Source organism: Babylonia areolata, chromosome 4 (genome assembly GCF_041734735.1).
Source record: "Babylonia areolata isolate BAREFJ2019XMU chromosome 4, ASM4173473v1, whole genome shotgun sequence".
Classification (NCBI taxonomy): domain Eukaryota; kingdom Metazoa; phylum Mollusca; class Gastropoda; order Neogastropoda; family Buccinidae; genus Babylonia; species Babylonia areolata.
In genome coordinates this window covers 37,972,833-37,977,960 of record NC_134879.1, presented here as the reverse complement: position 1 = coordinate 37,977,960, position 5,128 = coordinate 37,972,833, and positions in this window count along the sequence as shown.

The window sequence follows — 5,128 nt, the reverse complement described above, 5'->3', positions numbered from 1 at the left end:
TCACTTTGTGCTGCAGTGTTCCAGTGCCTGCTGACTTGTCATCTCCAACACAGATGATAACGATGACGACGACGCCGACAAGAACTGTACAAACAAATCAATAAATAAAAGAATAAATGATTAATTAAGATATGAACAAATCACCCGATAAATGACCAACTGATGGAATATCCCACGGGTGCGGTGGTCGAATACTCATTGCACTGGATTTTTGCCCGAGTTTCCTGAGTTCCAACTGCCGTATTGGCGCACCTGCTGGGTCAAGGGTCAGTGGAAAATTCCCATCTCTCAGCTCAACGGAAGTGCAGACCCGCAAGTGCCTGAACCCCCTTCGTGTGTATACGCACGCAGAATATCAACTATAATAATAATATAATAATGATAGTATTTATATAGCGCTGAATCTTGTGCAGAGACAAACCAAAGAGCTTTCACACCAGTCATTCACACGCATGCATAACTCTAAAACTGAAGACAAGGAAGAGGCAGGGCAGGGAGGCTATATTGGGAAGAGGTGGGTTTAAAGATCCTGCAATTCATGGGAGCGTTCGGTTGATTATGGAAACAAGAACATACCCGGTATACACCCCACCAAAACGAAATGTGGCTGCATACATGGCTGGGTAAATGATTATGTTAACAGTCTTATACGTAGCATAGAACATGTCTGTGTGAGTGTGTTTGTGTACGAAACTGAAACCTCAGTGAATGAACTGTGCGACATGGCCGGGAAACGAATAATGAGCGGCAAAATGCAGCTCTCAGTCGTCTCAACCGATGTGGATATCCTGTTGTGCAACTGACTCTGTGTTTGTAAAGCGCCTTGAGCTTGTTGGCTGACTGAGGATAGGCGCTATGTACTACTATCTATATCATCAGCATAGTCGAGTGTGTGTGTGTGTGTGTGTGTGCGTGTGTGTGTGTGTGTGTGTGTGTGTGTCTGTGATGAATGTGTGTGTGTGTGTGTGTGTGTCCTCAGTTTTACACAACCATTACAAACAGTGCACACCTATCTGAAGGAAGAAGAAAGGAAAAGAAACAATCGTTGTGCAGATGGATATCATGATGAAGAGAACACACACACACACACACACACACACACACACACACACACACACACACACACACACACACACACCACACACACACACAGAGTTCAAACGAGACACTAAATAATCTCTTTGTGATTTTGTCTTTTAAACCTACTGGGTTTTGACGACAGATAATGTCTGATTCGGATTCACACTTGACGTGTGGTGACGTGCATGGTGATGATTCTGGCTCACACTTGACAAGTTGGTGACGTGCATGGTAATGACTATGGTTCACACTTGACGTGTTGGTGACGTGCATGATGATGATTCTGGTTCACACTTGACGTGTTGGTGACGTGCATGATGATGATTCTGGTTCACACTTGATGTGTTGGTGACGTGCATGATGATGATTCTGGTTCACACTTGACGTGTTGGTGACGTGCATGATGATGATTCTGGTTCACACTTGATGTGTTGGTGACGTGCATGATGATGATTCTGGTTCACACATGACGTGTTGGTGACGCACATGATGATGATGAACCTGGTTCACACTTGACTTGTTGGTGACGTGCATGGTAATGACTATGGTTCACACTTGACGTGTTGGTGACGTGCATGATGATGATTCTGGTTCACACTTGATGTGTTGGTGACGTGCATGATGATAATTCTGGTTCACACTTGACGTGTTGGTGACGTGCATTATGATGATTCTGGTTCACACTTGACGTGTTGGTGACGCACATGATGATGATGAACCTGGTTCACACTTGACAATTTGGTGACGTGCACGATGATGATTCTGGTTCACCCTTAACGTGTTGGTGACGTGCATTATGATGATTCTGGTTCACCCATGACGTGTTCGTGACGTGCATGATGATGATGAATCTGGTTCACACTTGACGTGTTGATGACGTGCATGATGATGATGAACCTGGTTCACACTTGACGTGTTGATGACGTGCATGATGATGATGATTCTGGTTCACACTTGACATGTTGGTGACGTGCATGATGATGATGAACCTGGTTCACACTTGACGTGTTGATGACGTGCATGATGATGATGATTCTGGTTCACACTTGACGTGTTGGTGACGTGCATGACGATGATGATTCTGGTTCACACTTGACAATTAAGTGACGTGCATGATGATGATTCTGGTTCACACTTGACGTGTTGGTGACGTGCATGATGATAATTCTGAATCACACTTGACGTGTTGGTGACGTCCATGATGATAATTCTGGTTCACACTTCATGTGTTGGTGACGTGCATGATGACAGAGACGATAAGACAAGATGACTGTCGCTGGGCATTGCCGCTCACTGTATCACGTGACAGAGGTCGGTGACTGCACGTCCTCAGGGAAACAACTCTGCTCTACAGGATCAGTCCTTGTTCCTTGTTACTTCCCTTTGGTGCGCAGTGATTTCAGTTGCAAGCTGTCAGAGCGGTCGGATTGATCCATATACGCTACACAACATCTACTGTATAAAAAGGTAGCAGATGCCTGACCATCGCATAAAGCCATCATCAGGCCTTCAGAGCCTACCCTAGGTTTGTCCCCCGAAAACGGAGTATGAGTGCCTACATTGCAGGGTTTAAAACGGTCATACTCGTAAAAGCCCACTCGTGTTCACGAGTGAACGTGGGAATCGCAGCCTATGAACGAAAAAGAAGATCCGAGTTTCAACATAAACACAGAAATGAGAATTAAAAAGGAAAAAAAACGAAAAGAAAAAAAACATGAATAAATACATTAAGATATAACTGAAGGGAAATGTGAGAAGAAGGCAAATGACTGAAATAGAATAAGAAGGAAAATGGGTCACGCTCAGCCAACCCACACCCACCCACCGTGCACAAACTGAGACAGGCGTGCAAACACACACACACACACACACACACACACACACACACACACACACACACGCAAACAAACACACACACACACACACACACACACATACACGCACGCACGCACACGCACACACACACACACACACACACATATACACACACGCACACGCACGCACACACACATACACGCACACGCACACACACACACATTTTCACCGTGAGTGAAAGGGTTTGCAGAGTGCTGGAGTATGTCGGCGGTCAGCTGAAGGACTGACTGACTGCTTCATGGACTGCATGCTTCATGCAGGGACCTCAGTGACTGACTGCTTCATGCAGGGACCTCAATGACTGACTGCTTCATGCAGGGACCTCAGTGACTGACTGCTTCATGCAGGGACCTCAATGACTGCTTCATGCAGGGACCTCAATGACTGCTTCATGCAGGGACCTCAGTGACTGACTGCTTCATGCAGGGACCTCAATGACTGACTGCTTCATGCAGGGACCTCAGTGACTGCTTCATGCAGGGACCTCAATGACTGCTTCATGCAGGGACCTCAATGACTGACTGCTTCATGCAGGGACCTCAATGACTGCTTCATGCAGGGACCTCAGTGACTGCTTCATGCAGGGACCTCAGTGACTGCTTCATGCAGGGACTTCAGTGAGTGACTGCTTCATGCAGGGACCTCAATGACTGACTGCTTCATGCAGGGACCTCAATGACTGCTTTATGCAGGGACCTCAGTGACTACTTCATGCATGCATCATGTTTTCAATCGACCATAAATACTGCGAATAAAACAGCACTTTAAACAAAACGTACGCAGCTAGATATTCACAAAATCAAGATTTTCATCAGTTAAAAGCCGTCAAATGTGGGTATCACTTTCTTGTTTTATTTTTTAAAATTGTTTTTTGTTTTATATCTTATTTCCTGTTCTTGTCATTTCATCTTGTTTGTTTTCGTTTCTGTTCACAGTGCACTGATTTCCCTTCCAAAGTTAGAAGCAAATGGGGGAAAAAAAAAGAAGAAAAAAAGAAGAAGAGAAAACAAACAAAAAGAGAAAAATGTGCACACTGAATATCTGTAACTGCATATAATAAGAAACATTACATCCGATTGTCAGCAACTTCATCACCGCTGAAAATAATTGGGTTTTATAAAATCCAACTCCACGTGCTTCCCCATGGGTTTGACGACAGGACAACAGGACAAAGACAGTGACAACAGACCCAACAGGACAAAGACATTGACAACAGACCAAACAGGACAAAGAGACAACAGACACAACAGGACAAAGACAGAGACAACAGACCGAACAACAGAGACAACAGACCCAACAGGACAAATACAGTGACAAACAAACGAAAAATACAAAGACTGTGTTTAAAGTGCTGTTTTATTCGCAGTATTTATGGTCGATTGAAAACATGATGCATGCATGAAGCAGTCACTGAGGTCCCTCCCCCCCCCCCCCTTTCCCTTTCTGTAATCTGTGCCAGATATTTCCTTCTTTTAATTGATGGCTTTATTTCTGTCTTCGTCTTTTTCGATCTGTTGTCACTATCTTTGTCCTGTTGGGTTGTTGTCTCTGTCTTTGTCCTATCGGGTAGTTGTCTCTGTCTTTGTCCTGTTGTCACTGTCTTTGTCCTGTTGGGTCTGTCTTTGTCCTGTTGTCACTGTCTTTGTCCTGTTGTCACAGTCTTTGTATTTTTCGTTTGTTTGTCACTGTATTTGTCCTGTTGGGTCTGTTGTCTCTGTTGTTCGGTCTGTTGTCTCTGTCTTTGTCCTGTTGTGTCTGTTGTCTCTTTGTCCTGTTTGGTCTGTTGTCAATGTCTGTCTTTGTCCTGTTGTCACTGTCTTTGTCCTGTTGGGTCTGTCTTTGTCCTGTTGTCACTGTCTTTGTCCTGTTGTCACAGTCTTTGTATTTTTCGTTTGTTTGTCACTGTATTTGTCCTGTTGGGTCTGTTGTCTCTGTTGTTCGGTCTGTTGTCTCTGTCTTTGTCCTGTTGTGTCTGTTGTCTCTTTGTCCTGTTTGGTCTGTTGTCAATGTCTTTGTCCTGTTGGGTCTGTTGTCACTGTCTTTGTCCTGTTGTCAATGTCTTTGTCCTGTTGGGTCTTTTGTCACTGTCTTTGTCCTGTTGTCACTGTCTTTGTCCTGTTGGGTCGGTTATCACTGTCTTTGTCATGTTGTCACTGTCTTTGTCCTGTTGTCA